At 46.2% G+C, this 18,023-nt stretch overlaps 1 long non-coding RNA gene across 1 annotated transcript in view; it reads right to left on the bottom strand.

The window, feature by feature from the left end:
• Positions 1 to 2,077: 2,077 nt before the first annotated feature.
• Positions 2,078 to 18,023, bottom strand: part of LOC134809010 (uncharacterized) — a 36,091-nt gene continuing 20,145 nt past the window's right edge. The window contains exons 2-3 of the long non-coding RNA XR_010153491.1: positions 9,620 to 9,682; positions 2,078 to 3,615 (exon numbers count right to left, since the gene is read on the bottom strand). This is a non-coding gene — a long non-coding RNA (uncharacterized LOC134809010). The remainder of the gene's footprint in view (positions 3,616 to 9,619; positions 9,683 to 18,023) is intronic.

Raw genomic sequence — 18,023 nt, 5'->3', positions numbered from 1 at the left:
AGCGGGGATTACAGGCACGCACCACCCCACCTGACTAATTTCTTGTATTTTTAGTAGAGATGGGGTTTCATCATGTTAGCCAGGCTGGTCTCGAACTCCTGACCTCAAGTGATCCACCCTCCTAGGCTTCCCAAAGTGCTGGGATTACAGGCGTGAGCCACCACTCCTGGTTGCTTTCTGGCCATAGTTATTGTTTCCTGGACCAAAGGCAGCACCTTGACTCCTCTCTTTCTTGCCTCCTTGTAGCCTGAGGACACTACTGAGCAGTCAATAAGAACTCATGAAAGCCTCATTGATTTGAACTGGGTTTTGTGAAAGTGCAAAAATTTCACAAGGTTGGGTCTACGGTGCAGTGTTGATGGGAGAGAAAGATGGTCACCTGTAAGGCATAGGCCAAAAAGGTGCTCTTGGCTCAACCCTAGACTGGGAGACAGCATCAGTGGCTCTACTCCTGGCTCCATATGCTGCATGGCCGGGAGCCATTCCTTCCCCCTCTCCAGGCCTCTCCTCCCCTTCTGATCAATGAAGAAGAAGGGCTTCCGGGTTGGATGTCTGAGTTTATAGAATGCGGGTCGTTCAAGTAGAATATATACTGGCCAAATAAAAAAAAAAAATGCTAACCTCACTGAACTCACTAATGATCAAGGAAATGTAAATCAAAACCACAATGTGATATCACCTTACTCCTGCAAGAATGGCCATAACCAAAACACCAAGAAATAATAGATGTTGGCATGGATGTGGTGAACAGGGAACACTTCTACACTGCTGGTGGGAATGTAAACTAGTACAGCCGCTGTGGAAAATAGTGTGGAGATTCTTAAAGAACTAAAAGTAGAACTGCCATTTCATCCAGCAATCCCAGAGGAAAAGAAGTCATTATATGAAAAAGATACTTGCACACACATGTTTGTTTATACCAGCACAATTCTCAATTGCAAAATGTAGAACCAACACAAATGCCCAACAATGAACTTGTGGATAAAGAAACTAAACTGTGGTATATATGTACAATGGAATACTACTCAGCCATAAAAGGAATGAACTAATGGCATTCGCAGGAACCTGGATGAGATTGGAGACTAGTATTCTAAGTAAAGTAACTCAGGAATGGAAAACCAACATCGTATGTTCTCACTCATAAGTGGAAGCTAAGATATAAGGATGCAAAGGCATAAAAATGACACAGTGGACTTTGGGGACTCAGGGAGAAAGGGTGGGATGGGGGTAAAGGATAAAAGACTACAAATTGAGTGCAGTGTATACTGCTTGGGTGATGGGTGCACAGATCACTATTAAAGAACTTACTCAGGTAACCAAATACCACCTGTTCCCCAATAACCTATGGAAATAGAATTAGAAGAAAAAAAAGTAGAATAGCCTTAAATTTGACACTTGACTCCCTCCTAAGCCAGGCAAGATTAATGTGCTGGGGGTTAGAGAAGGCATGATTAGAAGAATTCACATGGGTTGCAGTCTTCATTCCTTACTCCCTTTCCCCATCAAGCTGAACAGCTCTCTGGCTACCATGGCTGATGCCACTCCGAACACCTTCACTGTCAACCCCCATGTGGTGGCCGCTGGGAGGGGCTGCATAGACCTCGTTTCAGAACTCATTCTCCTCTCTGCTGGGAGAGCCCCTGACAGACAGCCCGCAGCAGCCAGCCCCTTTCAGGATTGCCTTGGCTGAAGACCACTGCCTTGCCCAAGCTCTACCTCTGTCCCAGGCAATGGTGCCCAGTGTTGATTGATGGGGACAGGGTATGTAGAGGCACACTCGGCACTCTCTCCCTTGAGCTGGGCAGCTCTGAAGGCTCATCCCATCTTCAGGACTCTCTGCAGGACTGGCTGCAGCGTTCGGCCGAGATTTCATGGCAGCCTGACTTTATCCTCTGCTCAGGCCTGTTTCCTTCCTTGCCATAGATGGGATCTCAGGAGTACTCATTAGCAAACTCCTGCACACTAATCTCCTTCCCAAGAGTCTACTTCCCAGGAAACCCAGCCTATGTGCCCCACAAATAACCTCCAAAGAGAGGAGAGACTGGGGAAGGGAAGAGAGGTGAGAAAAAGCACACACACACACTGAGGACAGGTGCTGCCGCCGCCTTCCACCTTCCAAGCTGTCCTGGCAAGCATTCCAGCCCTGACTTTTCTCCGGGGAAAGCCCTCGGGCATGAGTTCTGCTCTCCCGTCCTGTCTGCAAGCTTGGGTTCAGATGAGCAAGTCTGCTATTCCTGAGTTTAACAAGTGGTTGAGCAAACAGCCTTTACTTTGATCAGGCATGTGGCATCTTAAACAAAGGTGTATATTTGCTTTTTTTATCTAATACGGATCATGTGATCTGACTGTCCTAGGGTGGACAGCAGGGGTCAGTCCCACTGCATCCAGCAGCCTCGTGGCCCTGAGGCCCAGAAAGGCGACAGGACGGCCAGAGATCTCAGCTTGTTGGCCTGGGCTGCATCCTTTTCCTTCACAGCCTTTCCTCCTGTAACCCCTGAGCCTCTTATAGAGCATCTTTTCAGTTTCTTTTGGCTTCTCTAGTTCTAAAGATGCAGAGAGGCCTTTTCTACTTGTCAGAAGTATTTCCTGAGTACCTGCTGGGAGTCAGGCACTGTGCTGGACACAGAAGGTTCAAAGAAGACCAGAAACATTGTCCTGGTGTTGACGCACACGGTCCTATGCAACGACAGATGAACAAGCTGAGAGGGAGGCCACTGAGAAGTGACTGGAGACCCAGAGGCGGGGACTCCCACCAAGCAGGGGTACATCACACCAGTGCTGGAGGCAGCAAAGCCTTCTGGAGGAGGTAGCATTTGGGCTGGGCCTGGAAGGAGAGTGACTTTCCTGGGAGTTCACCTATTGTCCTGAGTTGCCAAAAGCCACAGGGGCTCTTCTAAGTGCTGCAAATCAAGGCTGGCTCATCTGGGCCTTTCTGGGCAAAGCAGCACCCCTTAGGCCTAGACCTCGGCCCTTCACCTGACACCTGTCCTGGTTTCATTTTAGCCCTATCCAGAAACCTGCAAGCAGGTGTGCTCTTGGGGCCAGAGAGGAGAATGGATCTGTGGCGGCTGCTGAGAGTTGAGGGAGCCGCAAGGGCCCAGCGTATTCATGAGGAAAGATCTCTGCCCTTTTATTGGGAGGCCCCGAAGGTCAGGTCTTGGGAATTGAACTCCAGATAAGACTCCCTGGTGAGCACAGAGTGTGGCTGCCCTGTTGCAGACAGCAAGAAGAGGGGCTGGGTGGGGCTTTTACCTGGGGCTCAACAACCCCACCTTGGCCAGAGCTTCCCAGCTGACCAGCTCAGAGGCTACAAGCAAATCTCAAATTTCCCTTCTTCCTTGGGCTTCCATATCTCAACTGTAAAACGCTAGCCTTGATCCAGAAAAGCTTCCTGTTTTTTTGTTTTGTTTTTTATTTTGATGTAGAGCCTGTTTCGATAAACAATGCGTAGCGCACATTTAGTGTTCCCCACCCTGTGTCCAGCAGTGGGGATGAAAGGGTGCTCCAGTTACAGTCTTTGTCCCTGTGGGGCTTATGCTGATTCATTTATTTCTCTATTCTCTCTTTCACTCATCAGTTCCCTCCACAGTTGTCCGACACGTGCCAGGCTCTGTTCTAGGAGTCGAGAATACAGTGGTGAGCAAAATGTGCAGATCCCCACCTTCACATGACGGTGGAGTGAGGAAAAAATTCAGTGAACAAACAAATAAAGTAAAATCTCCATGCCCTTCCTCCCCCAACCCCAAGAGTCGCTGCAGGAGCTAATGAGGACGCTATCTCCGCACTCCCTAAGGAGGCCAGATGCTTTAATTGGACTTAACTTTCTGTAAAGTTTAATGGGAAAACATAGTTTGTTTTTAATTATAAAGAGATAATGAATCCTGAATATGCCTCTCCAAAGAATGCTGCCCTTCCCCACAGATACTGATCTGTTCTGACCCCTGTTTTAGGCTCATTTCCATAAACGGATAACAATGAGTCTGTGCTATCAAGGAGAAACCGAGGCAGCCAGGCAGGGAACTCCCCCACGACTGACGTCTTGTTGGATCTGCTGCCAAAGCCCATCTCTGGGCAGCTTTGGAAGTGGGGGATGGAGGTTATTCTGGTTTAAGCTGGTCTCTTCCTTTCCACTCTGATGCCTTGTCTACCCCTGGGGAGAGCAGGGAAGGGTGGGGCCATGTGTAGGGAATCTTGAAGTGATGTGGTCAGTTCAACGAAGTGGGTGGCCTGGGTTGGCGCAGCTAATGAACATTTTTGTCTTGTTTGGTTTCTGCCTGCCTCTGTTTATTTTTGCCTAATAGAACAGGCTGACTTTTGATGCCGTCCAACAACTGACTTTCTCTCTTTTTCCATGCAGCCTCACTTTGCCCTGGACTGGAAATCATTTCTGTTTTTCCCTCTACAGGCTCTAGGGTTTCAGGAACTGCTCAACTGAAAATAATTCTAGCTGAGAGGGCTTCTCCAGAATACCAGGGGTGGGTTCCAACATGTGCGAGGGGCAGTAGCCCTAGGGCACAGCCCAGCTGGGCCTATTGCAGGGCCAAGCATCTGCTAGGAGATTGAAATCACCAGCTACTTAGATTCATGAGGAATCTAAGTGCTTGTAAGTTTTTATTTGGGGATATAAAGATACTTTCATTGACCCAGCTGTCTTAGAAAATTAGATAAAATCCAAAAGATATGTAGATAATAAATTTAATTCCAAACTTTAGAGTCTAAGACACAGACTGACTTGCAGGCAAGGATATGAAAAGGCACCTTCAGGTCTGTCCCTGTGGATACCGATGACTAAGGCATCTGACCAACTCGACTGACACCTCCAGAGAAACTATTTGGGCAAGGCGTGGTGCTTGGCAGGGCTCCAGCAATGAACACAACGGAGCTTCTACCCCAACACAGAGTACTGTCTTCTCAGAGTGGGGCCTGATGTGGCACAGACATGTCATCAAGGCCACGTGATGTGAGCTGCCACATCCGGCTGTGTTGCTAGTAACAGAAACCCAGGCCCCAATCTCTGGGTTGGGAGATTGGGAGGTGGGGACAGACATTAGGGAGGGCTACACAGAGGAAGCAACAGTGGAGCTTAAACCTGAGGAGTAAATGGGTAGACAGCGGTGTTCTAGGTAGAGAAAATACCATGGACAAAGGCCTAGAGAGAAGAGAAAAATCAGAACTTCAGGAAACTGAATGAATTCAGTGTTTCTGGATTGGAACCTGTGATGTGGGTGGGCAAATGAGGACCCACCCTAGGCTGACGTCTCATCATAAAGGTTCTTGTAAACCACGTCAAGGATGAGGGCAGTCTGCAGCAGTGTCTCAGCCTGCAGGCAACAAGGTCAAATTTCGCTTGAGCCATGGAGTTCAAGACCAGCCTGGGCAACATAGCAACACCCTGTTTTTACAAAAAATTTAAAAAATTATCCAGGTATGGTGGGGCACACCTGTAGTCCTAGCTACTCAGAAGGCTGAGGTGGGAGAATTGCTTGAGCCTAGGAGGTCAAGCCTGCAGTGAGCCATGATTGCACTACTGCACTCTAGCCTGGGCAACAGAGCAATACTCTATTTCAAAATAAATAAATACAATTGCATTGAGAAAAAGGATGCTGGCTGCAGTGTGGAATATGTTGGGTATAGTGAAGGCTGGCAAGATGGAAGCTGTTATATTAATCAAATAAGAGAAAGTAGTGGTGGTGGATCAGGGTCATGGCAGTGGGAACGGCAAGAATGGACAGATGGGGGAAATCAATATAATTCGGTGATTGATTAGACAGTGACTGTATTGGAGAGGAAGAAACCCAGGATGACCTCTTGTCATTCATCCCTAGAAAAGAACCGAAGTCCATTGATGATGGGGAGAGAGACGGCAGGTTCGCTTTGGAGATACTCATGAGATATCCAAGAGTAGATGCCCAGAAAGTTTAGGCTTAAAGTCATATTTGAAGCCCCAAAGGAGAGGCCAAGCTTGCCTACAGAGTACGTAGGGTAAAGAGAAAAAATACAATAAAACCCCAAGGAAATGACATATTGTATGGAGAGAGAGAGAGAGAGAGAAAGAGAGAGAGAGAGAGGAGATCATGAGAAGTCTCCGAAGGAGCCCAAAAAGGAATGGCCAGAAAGGCAGCAAAGAAAGAACCCAGGGAGGCTGTGGTGTCTCGTAAGTCAAATTTTCAAGAGGTAGTTATGCCCTCATGTTTGCGGAAAAATAAAACACGTTAGCTAAAAATTGAAAAGTGTTATCTGTCTGCAAGCATTTAAGCAATCTTGGTGAGAGATGGAGGGCTCCAAAGTCAAACAGTAGTATGTTAAAGAGGGAATAGATCTATGAGAAGTGGGTCCAGCAAGAGATGATAACTCTTTAGAAACTTACTGGTTGTGAGGACAAACAGGTCCTTAGGGCTGTAGGAGATATCTTTCTTCATAAAAGTGGATGATGTTTAAGTATGCTTAATTGTTGGAAGGAATAAGCAAAGAGAGATAAAGAGTGGGAGATGATAAAATCTAGACGAGATGTGGGCATAGTGGTTCACACTTGTAATCCCAGCACTTTGGGAGGCCCAGACGGGTGGATCATCTGAGGATGGGAGTTCAAGACCAGCCTGGGCAACATGGTGAAACTTCGTTTCTACTAAAAACACAAAAATCAACTGGGTGTGGTGGTGCATTCCTGTAATCCCAGCTACTTGGGAGGCTGAGGCAGGACAATGGCTTGAACCCAGGAGGTAGACTTAGCAGTAAGCTGAGATCGCGCCACTGCACTCCAGCCTGGGTAATTGTGTGTGTGTGTGTGTGTGTGTGTGTGTGTGTGTGTATGAAGGAATAAATCCACCCAGCCATGGTGCTCAGGGGGCAGGAATGGGAAGACTGGAGCAGAGGGAAATTGAGATGCCCTATCTCCAACACTAGGGTATGGGCTTTCTGCTGTGAGAGGGGAGAGAAGGAGGAGGATGAGGGAGGGAGGTGGGGGTAGGAGACCTACTTCCAACATGGGGACAGAATTCCCACCAAGAGGGGAGAGAAGGAGAAGGGTGAGGGAGGGAGGTGGCAGTAAGGGACTGGAAAACCATTAAGGAGTTTTGGAATAACCACTCAGAGGATTTACTGTCCTGGAGAGAAACCTTGCAGGAGTGCTCATCAGTGCAGAAGACTCATCAGCACCTAAAGAACTTGTGTTTGTGGTGCCTCCAGTTTGCAAGCTTTGCAAAGTTTGCGTGATGTTTCCCCAGTGGTCCTTGCCAACTCAGAGTGAAAATAGAGGCGGAGGATGAAGAGATTGCTTCAAGAATAAGAATTTGCCTGGGTGAGGCATAAACAAGCAAAGGAGGAGTGTCATAGAGGAGACTCAGTGGCATGAGAATGGTTGAAAAAAAAGACCATGGAGATGAGATGGAGAAACAAAGGGAGAAGGCACTGCTCAGAAGGAAAATAGAATGCTCAGAAGATTCTATTCAGAATCTCAGAAGATGCTCAGAAGGCATCTGTATTAGTTCATTTTCACACTGCTATAAAGAAATACCTAAGACTGAGTAATTTATAAAGGGAAGAGGTGATAGGGTTTGCCTGTGTTTCTACCCAAATCTCATCTTGAACTGTAGTTCCCATAATCCCCACGTGTCATGAGAGGGATCCAATGGGAGGTAATTGAATCATGGGGGCAGTTACCTCCATGCTGTTCTTGTGATAGTGGGTGAGTTCTCATGAGATCTGATGGTTTTATAACCATCTTCACTCTCTTCACTCTGCACTTCTCCTTGTTGCCACCATGTGAGGAAGGACATGTTTGCTTCCCCTTCTGCCATTATTGTAAGTTTCCTGAGGCCCCCCAAGCCCTGCAGAACTGTGAGTCAATTAAACCTCTTTCCTTTATAAATTTCCCAGTCTCGGGTATGTCCTTATAGCAGCGTGAGAACAGACTAATACAAGAGGCTTAATCGACTCACAGTTCCATATGGCTGGGGAGGCTTCAGGAAGCTTACAATCACGGCAGAAGCTGAAGGGGAAACAAGGCACCTTCTTCACAAAGCAGCAAGAGAGAGAGCAAGCAAGTGAAGGGGGAAGAGCCCCCTGTAAAACCATCCGATCTTGTGAGATCTCCCTCACTATCATGAGAACAGCATGGGAGAAACCTCCCACATGATCCAATTACCTCCCTCCAGGTCCCTCCCTTGACATCTTGGGATGACAGGTCAAAATTTGGGTGGGAATACAAACCATATCAGCATCCAAGACCCAGAAGTCTCAGAAAAATAGAAGCAAATGTACAAAAATGAGGAAATCTTTAAGAGAACTAGGATAAGACATTGGACCTGAGAATGAGATGGTTCTAGCATTTAAGATTTGAGAGAGTTGTAGTTTTGGGGAGAAGGTATGGTGCACCTAGGAGCGCAGATGGTCCAGCACCTGGCTGGCTGGCTAAAGTAGGGTGAGGTCACTGAGATGGGCAAGTGGATCAGTCATCTGTAACACAACAGTGATGGGCTACAGATCATCCTTGTTAAAGCTGAGTTCACCCTTCATAATGACAATATTTCGTGGTAGAGAAGGATGTTGACCCAGTTCTCATGATTCCTGGTGAATGGCAAAAGTGCCCAGGAGAGTGGTAAATGCTGGGGATCACAAGAAGTAGAGGGTAGCAGAGCCAGATGGTGCTAATCTAAAAGGTGCAGAGGCAGAAGTAGAAATAGTTCTCAAAAGTCTTGGAATACAAAGAAGACACAAACTCCTGATCCTGACATGTCACCCTCGAGGGCTGCAGGGAAAGTTTCTTCCTAAAGTGTATTACCAAGACCACAGCATTCACTATAGCATGGACGTTGAAGATATAAGGTGTATTTAAGAAGGTTTGTTTATCAAGAAACATGGCTTCCATACAGCCATTTAGAAGGGAGAGGAGTACAAAGGATGTGCTCAGAGAAAAGTAAGCTCTGTATAACATAGGAATAGAAGATGACTACAGGTCAAAGACAGCAGGAATGGGAGGATAGTGAAGTCAGCTTGTGCTGGAGAGATACTACTGAGTAGAGGAGGAGCGCCCTTCCCCTCAAGGGCCAGCCAGCAGGTGGCAGGATTCATTGGTCCACTGGATTCTGCCAAGTGTTGGAAACACTTATTGAATCCATCCTTATTGTCTTCAGAGGCATCTAACCTGATATGCCCCACTCTTGTGGGGGCCCTCAGGACCAGCCAGGTGTCCATACCTATGGTGGGCCTGGCGCTGGTCCCAGAATTTCAAAACTCCCACTACCGCTTCTTCTGTGAAGCTCCTACTTCATTACTGTCAATCTTAGTCTCTCCTGGAAAATTCATTCCACCTCACATAATGAATAAATGATTCTTTTCTTAAATTAGGATTCAACGGAGTAATTGTAAAATTGGTATTTTGCTCAAAAACCCTTTCTTGGAGCTTACAAAAATGACATTAGAGAGAAACTTTCTCAGCAGTGATTTTTATAAGATGCAGCATATTAAACTGTATTTAAATACATTGAACATACGTAAATTATCACAAGCAAAAAAAAGACAATTATTATGTTTCCAAAAGATTTCAGTGGCTTTCACATGAGCAAGACCTCATGGCTCTATCTATTAAAATGGCTGATGTTTCGAAGACTATTTTGTGTACCTTAGGACAGGACATCTCAGCTCTCAGGAAAGAGACCAGCCTGCAGGGCATACATTCCACATCCTGGGTGTTGAGAATTGAAAAACAAATGAATAAAACATAGTTTTAAAATTATGACAGCTTTTCTAAAACCTATATAATTTTCAAGGGCATAGACCCTAATTTATTGGATTTTTTGCTCCTAAACTAGTATCTAGTGCATAATAGTCCTGCTAATGTACTCGATAAACTGAACCAAACTCAACTCTCAAGTAGCAAATTAGAATTTAGTGCAAGAAAGTCATTAGAGTAACTCTTGGGAAAAGGGTGACTTAAGACTAATATGGATACATAGAATAACCCACCTGCTTATGGCTAATATGGCTTATGTCCATGGGGACATCCTGGAGTACCTTGAGAGGGGCTTATCTTGAGATAGATAGCATTTCCCACACTCTCCGTCTGACCTCCCGTTCATGCACTGGGCTCATGCCATGCTGCTGCATGCAAAGTGCACTGATAATGGATGGAGATGGATGGATGGATGGATGGATGGATGGATGGATGGATGGGTAAATGGATGGATGAATGAGTGGATGGATGGGTGGATGGGTAGGTGGATGGATGGATAGGTGGGTGGGTGGATGAATGGGTATATGAGTTGATGGATAAATTGGTGCATGAATGAAGGGATGAATTGGTGGATGGATGAATGCATGGATGGATGCATGGATGGGTAGTAAATGAAAGGAAAGAAGAAATTCACCCCTGAAATACTCTCACCCCTAGGTTCAACATCAGTCTGTAATAGCCAAGAGAACATGCTGATAGGTCCCTGAGAGGCGGTGCCCCAATATGAAGCCACCACCAACTCCCTACTGGCGCCAGGTTAGGAAGACATGGGCTTGTCAGTACAATAGGTCCAGGCTGAGAAGGAAGAAGGAAGAAGTGCCTTCCCCTTCTGCATCCACAGTATGGATGCAGAGAACACAGATTTGTTTGGCAAATCTTAGAGGCTACGACTGAAACCCACATGGTGAAGCCTTCCAGTGCTACCATCCTTCCTATGCTCCCTCCTTTCAGGAGGTGATAAGTATTGAGTTTAAGGCCCACCAATATGTCTTCTGCAAGGTTGAATGAGAAATAAAGTCTGAGAACCCATGACTCTGTTTGGTAGTCCTGGCTGTCCCTACAAAGGCGTTCAAACAAAGGCCCACACTCCTCAAATGACCCAGATATAGTGGACAATAAATCAAGTTGGAAAGGTTGAGGAGGATGAGATTCCAGAATCCATGTCTCTTCCTCCCACCCTGTGTGTACACCTCCCATTCTTCCTCCTGTTTTCCTCTCTCCCCTAAATCTCTCTCTCTCTCTTTTTTTTTTTTTGAGACAGGGTCTCACTCTGTTGCCCAGAATGGAGTGCAGTGGTGCAATCTTGACTCACTGCAACCTTTGACCCCAGGTTCAAATGATTCTCCCACCTCAGCCTCCCTGGGTAGCTGGCACTACAACAGGTGCATGCCACCATGCCCGGCTAATTTTTGTATTTCTTTATAGAGATGGGGTTTCACTATGTTGGCCAGGCTGGTCTCGAATTCCTGACCTCAAGTGATCCACCCACCTCGGCCTCCAAATTGCTGGGATTACTGGCGTGAGCCACCATACCTGGCCTCCCCTAAATCTCTCACTCAAAAGGGAAAGTGCCTTGGTCTGACCCTGTTGGAATCTCTGATATCTCTCCCTTCCCCTGCCTTCCTTAACACCTCTTCCACCTCCTCCGTCAGCCAGAACTTGTGCAAATGACACTTGGAGTTCCACCTTCCCTGGCACGTTGGATGAGGAAATGACTGGAAACCTGACAGTCTATCACTACCAGGGAGTGACAATTTAAAAAAAAAAGATTCAAGTTATGAGTGTAAGTTTAAAAATGTAACTAAAAGCCTTCATCAAAGTTTAAAGAGCTTCTTGCGCTTTTAGCATTTGCTTATTCTGATTTATTGACAATGACACACCTAGGAGCAGTCATCTCTGCTGAGGCAGTGAAGTAATGGACTGTAGGGGGAGAGAGAAAAAGAGAGAGAGGGGGGAAAAAGGGAAAAAAAAGGGAAGGTGCAGCTCACAGAAGAGAGGCCGCTGATTACAGCCCACTAATTTGTTATGCACTCCGGCAAATCAGCGGTGATTCATATGACAAATAAGGAGAAAAAATTAACAGCTGTCATGTTGTGATGTGTTAATTTCCTGACAGTCTCTGCACTGAAGCCAATTACTGATTTAAGGGCAGGGAGAGAGAGCCCTGTTCAAGCTTCTAATTAGGCTTCTTCAAGACTAAAAGGATAAAAGCAAAAATAAGAGCAAGAGAATGAGGCAGGTAGCTGGGCTCCAGGAAGCTCACATGCTTTTAAAGCTCCAGTTAAATAGCTTTAAGCTTAAGTGTGTTTAAGATAAGAATTTGGAAACATTTATTCACTTTTATCCCTGACCTGGTGGTTTAGGCTTTTGTGGACTAATTGGGGGCTGAGCAGGGCCCAGGGCTCTTGCTGCCCTGTTTCTGCATGAGTCCAGCCTCTCAGATGTAATCTACTAATAATACCTTTGTTTAGCCGTGTCAACAACCATTCATCACCGTGGTAGACAAAGGGCGGTGGGTGCTCCACCAGCTTCCTACTCAAGGATACTGCAGAATGCTGGACCTCCATTGCACTAACTGGTCCCATGGCACTGGCCCCAAAAGAGGGCTGGGGGTGAGAGGAAGTTATTGGGGTCTGGGTGCTCAGACATCTAGGAAGCTTCCACATAGACCCAAGGGAAAGGAGAACTCATACTCTGTTGGTTTGACTTTGGTTTCTTACAACTTACTGGCATGCCTGATCACCTTATTTGTCATCTCCACTGATCCAGCTATCCAGAGTATGAACGGATCTTTTCTAGGGACCCGAAAGATCTTTCATGGGAAGTGTTAAGGGGTGCTGGCTGCTGAGAGACTCATTCTTGGCCATTCTAGACACACTGGGGATTCAACAAAGTTATCCATAGCAGGAGCTCCTCTCTGTAGCCATCATCATCAATCAGAAAAATGGGACTTCAAGGGATCATGTGCCTCTGAGTATGACCAGCTAGACAGATAGTGGCTCTTCTTTTAATTTGTTTTCCAAGAAAGGCAGTTCCCTTCCCATCTGTGCCCTCGATTCTTTCTTAGGGCTTTTAAAAAGGCTCTTTGTAAATTTATTGGTTAGTACTCAAAACCAGTAGCCTCATGGATTGGTGCTGTGGTCACAGGAGCACAGGAGCCCTTCCTCAGTGGATTCGCAGGAAGGGCTTCTTCCTCAGATGTAAAGAAGCCTTATTTCCCAATGCTCATGGGTTTTTCCTTGTAGGTGGGCGAAATCCATTAGGATTCTTTGATTGCCTGTGACAACAGAGAGAGAGAGAAAGAGAGAGAGTGAGAGAGAGAGGAAAAGTAGGAGAAAAAGAAAGAGAAGAAGAGGAAGAAGAAGGAGGAGGAGGAAGAAGAAGAAGAGATGAAGGAGAAAGAGAAGAAGGAGGAGGGAGGAGGAAGAAGAAGAAGAAGAGATGAAGGAGAAAGAGAAGGAGGAGGAGGGAGGAAGAGGACAAGGAGGGAGATAAAACCAAGCCTAAGAAGCCTAAGTGGCCAGAGTGAAGAGGGAACTTCTTGGCTCACAAACCAAATAATCCAAGAAGATCTTGCTTGGGGGTCAGAACTTCAGGTAGGAATCCTGAGGCTTGGAATCACTGCCTTAGCCTCTTATCTCAACTTCCTTGGTGTGGGTCACATTTTCAGATGGGCTTTTCACCAGCTAATGACCAACCAGAAACACACTCCACAGGTCCATGTCTGATTGGAAAGAGAGAACCAGGCCTTTCTCTGTTAGTCACCCCATTAGAAGTCCTGAGTTGACACTCTGGTTGACAGGATGAGATTCATTAGGGAATCAACTACTGACTAAGTTAGACCTTGATATCATTAGAATGTTTTGTCCCCTCTTCATCTCATGCTGAAATGTGATCCCCAGTGTTGGAGGTGGGGCCTGATGGGAGATATTTGGGTCATGGGCGTGGATCCCTCATCAATGGCTTGGTGCCCTCCCCATGGTAATGAGTGAGTCCTCACTCTATTAGTTCACGTGGGAGCTGGTTATTTAAAAGAACCTGGCATGTCTCTTGCTCCCTCTTGCCATGTGACATGCCTGCCCCCTCCACCTTCTGCCATGAGTAAAAGCTTCTAGAGGCCTCTCCATAAAAAATTCATGGTGCCATGCTTGTACAGCCTGCAGAACCATGAGCCGAATAAACCTCTTTTCTTTGTAAACTACCCAGCCTCAGATATTTTTTTATTGCAATGCAAAACAGACTAATACAGACCTGAATCCTAGGTCCACCACGGAGCTAAGAGAAGAGTACACTCAGACAGGAGCATGAGGAAAAGAAGAATTTCCAAAGAAAATCCAGGAATGATCCATAAAGAAGAAGGAAACCATAAATGTGCCTCAGAGTGAATCAGTGGACACAAAAGAGAGCCTTGCAGAGAGCTTCTAGGTCAATTCTGGTGTTTTTGGACTCCCTTTGGCTTCCTAATGTTTAAATATATTTAAGGTGATGTTAGCTAATTTTTCAGAAATTTGCAGGTCAGGGAGGAGGGAAGAGCAAGGGGTAGAGGCAGAAGCCCATTGATGGTCACATTTGCAGCCAGCTCCTATTTTTGTAACAGTGACCCTAGAATTCAGATGTATAGCAGGGCTCATTTATTGCAGGGCTTTCTTTCAATAGAGATTTAGATTTATCACATGTCTGGGAGTCAAACAGGCCCCTAACCTGGAGGCATTTGCATGGCCCCTGGTGATGCAGCCCTGCTCGGGGACCTGTGCAGCCCCAGCTGAGGTCACGCCAACCCTCTGCCCCAGAGAATTGCTGCCTCTTGCTGCCCAAGTGTCTGGGTCCAGGGTAAGCACATCATTACTACAATTAAAGAATCACTCATGCGTTGACCGGTAAGGGGAAAATAGATCCCTAGAGTCCCAGCCTCCACTGGATGGCTTCCTCCTTTTAGGCAGGTGGTCTGATTAAAAGGTTTCAATGGTTTATTTCATTAGGAGTCACTGTTGGTGTTGCCTGAGACAACAAGAATCCTTCGACATTGATTTTGTTGGTGACTGCAACCCTAAACTGGAAGGGATGGCTAAAAGGTAATTCACTCTGTAAGCCTTGCTCAATCCTGGCCCATTATCAATTGAGTTGAAATATGTCAGCACGGTGAGATATTGAGCACATTATCTTTTTTAGGAAGGTTCACTGAGTGAATAACATACATGCATTTACCTATATAAGTGCTGTCCAACAGACTTATGATCCATTGATTTATATAGCACCCTTCATCTGCATCAAGATGCTCTCCAAGAGAATGCCACAGCCCAGGAGAATTCTGTGCTGGCCTTGGGGAGAAGAAGCCACCTCCAGAGTGGGCAGTTTCCACTTTGTCAACCCCTCTGAGCTTAGAGAAACCCTTCCCCTGTCAGGGAGACCTTGCTGGCCAACTGGGGTTCCTTGTATGGGGTGGAGACGATGGACTGAGTTGAGTTGCATCAGAGTGGTGGAAGAAGCAGCCGACCAGCTGTGGTCTGTGAAGGCAACAAGATAATTCTGACCTAAAGAAGAAGACAGGGTTGGTCGGGTGCAGTGGCTCACACCTGTAATTCCAGCAGTATGGGAGGCCGAGGGAGGTGGATCACTTGAGGCCAGGAGTTGGAGACCAGCCTGACCAACATGGTGAAACCCCATCTCTACCAAAAATAAAAAAATTAGCTGGGCATGGTGGCGCATGCCTATAATCCCAGCTACTTGGGAAGCTGAGGCACGAGGATTGTTTGAACCCAGGAAGCGGAGGTTGCAGTGAGCTGAAATCATGCCACTGTACTCTGGCCTATGTGACAGAGTGAGACAAAAAAAGAAGAAGAAGAAGAAGAAGAAGAAGAAGAAGAAGAAGAAGAAGAAGAAGGAGAAGGAGAAGGAGAAGGAGAAGGAGAAGGAGAAGGAGAAGGAGAAGGAGAAGGAGAAGGAGAAGGAGAAGGAGAAGGAGAAGGAGAAGGAGAAGGAGAAGGAGAAGGAGAAGAAGAAGAAGAAGAAGAAGAAGAAGAAGACAGGGCAGACAGATACAGAATTGAAACAAAAGGCAGATGAGAATCCCAGGAGGAAGGCAAAGGTGCTTGACAAAAACACAGTGGGAATTCTGGTTTTGATGAAAGCAAGAGTGCCTTTGCAGGCTGAAAATCTAGGTCGGGGATGGGTAATAAAGATAAAGAGAACAACATGAGAAATTCCAGGATGTGTGATCTGGAGCCCTAAAAATCCAGAAAATGGGCTGAGCTCTCCATTCCACTACTTGCCGTGTACCATACCTGTTCGGTTTCCAGAACTCTTCCAGTGTCTTTGAGAAGGACTTGGAGAGATTGTGGGTCTGTTTCCACGGCCCTGCCTCTTCTCTCCTTCTGTCTCTAGCTCTCACTCTCTCCACAGGTTCCCTTGTCTGCCTTAATCTTTCTTCCCTTCTCCTCCCTTTCTCACTGTTTCAGCTCCCTTTTACCATAACCAATTCTATTTCGATCTCTGATGGGTTTTAATTCCTACTCAAGGGTTGTAGGATATTTGTGGGAGTGAAAGAGGTCCCCAGAGGAAACAAAACCCAAACAGACTGCATGAGCAGTATGATCTGATGGGCCAGGCAGAAGTCCAGTTTAGAGTCTGCTCACTCTGAAGGCTGACCAGGTCCCTCCCGCCCTTCTGCCTCCTCTTTTCCATGCACGACCATCCTTGCACTGATGTCCATTGGCCAATGAAGAAGATGCTTCCATCATGGTGGTCTTGGTGGCAATCGTGGGACCTTGACATAATCCATGCATGAAAACCTTATTCTTCTTGGCTTCTTATTTTCCATCCAAAAAAAGGTATTTTTTCTTTTATCTTCCTCCTCCATAGGTACCTGTAGATATTTTTCAGTGCTGTGATTTAACTCCAGAATAAGGTGGCTGTTGCATTTAAAAGGCATCATTTTCTGATGTGCATGTGGACTTATCAGCTCCTCTCTCCCTGCGTGGCCGAGTGTTATCAGTGCATGCTGGGAAGCACTTGTGTAAGAGAAGCAAGCCTCAGCTGAGAGGTGCTGTGTTACTACAAAGCTTTCAGGTGATGGAGTGGCTGATGCAGAGAGACACATCAAGATAGGGGGAATCCTGAGAATGTTCTCTGTAAGATTAAGCAGCAAGAACAGTTCAAACCAGAGGCCCACTGTCTAAATGTGTAGGGAGAGGAGAAATAGTAAGGTATGTGGTCCTTAGAAATAAAGGAGTCAGAGTTCTCTCATTGACATGGAAGTACCCGGAAAGGGTTCTGCATTTTACAGATGTGAAAACTGAGCTTTCATGACTTTCTGCCAGGTACCAAGCCTGTCTGGGCTCTTGGCTGGAGAACCTGCCAGGCTTGCAGGTGATCTGAAGGAACTGTACACCCAACAAAGGATCAATATCTAGAATCAAAAAGGAGTTCAAACAAATCAGCAAGAGAAAAACAAATAATTCCATTATGAAGTGAGTGAACGACATGAGTAGACATTTCTCAAAAGATGACATACAAATGGCAACAAAGATGAAAACATGTTCAACATTGCTAGTCATCAGGGAAATGCAAGTTAGAACCATAATGAGATAACACTTTACCCTAGTCAGAATGGCCATGTTTTAAAAGGAAAAAAAAAAAAAGATGTGTGGGTGGATGTGGTGAAAAGGAATCGCTCAGACACTGCTGATGGGAATGTAAACTAGTACAGCTTCTATGGGAAAACAGTATGGAGATTTCTCAAAGAACTAAAAGTAGAGTTACCATTTGATCCAGCCATCCCATACTGGGCGTCTACCGAAAGGAAAAGCAATCATTTTATAAATAAGACACCTGGAGGTGTATGTTGATTGCAGCGCAATTCACGATGGCAAAGATGTGGACCCAACCTAACTGCTCCTCAGTGGATGAGTGGGTAAGGAAAACGCGGTGCATCTGCACCATGAATTACTACTCAGGTATCAACTCCTCTTTCAAAGAAGTGCCATGACGGGAGGGAGGGTAGCACTGAAAGAGCAGGAGGATCTGACAGGGGTGCACAGGCTCATTACTCTCCAAGTCCCCATGGGCTCAGAGAAAAATAGGTCAAATCCCAGCACTGTAAGAAACTCCACTCTCCCAAGTTCCACTGGAACCCATTCCAAATTCTGAGTCTGGAAAATCTAAGCTACCAGAAAGAGCTTATGCAGGAAAGGAGGGCAGGAGACAGAGCATTTGGTGAGGTTGCAATTGATTTAGGCTGTGTACACAACAAAAGCATCTGATTCCAAGCTCTCATGAGGGAGTTTCTGACCTGGAT

The sequence above is a fragment of the Pan troglodytes genome, chromosome 20 (assembly GCF_028858775.2).
Source record: "Pan troglodytes isolate AG18354 chromosome 20, NHGRI_mPanTro3-v2.0_pri, whole genome shotgun sequence".
Taxonomy (NCBI): Eukaryota; Metazoa; Chordata; class Mammalia; order Primates; family Hominidae; genus Pan; species Pan troglodytes.
This window is presented reverse-complemented; position numbering and strand designations above follow the sequence as displayed.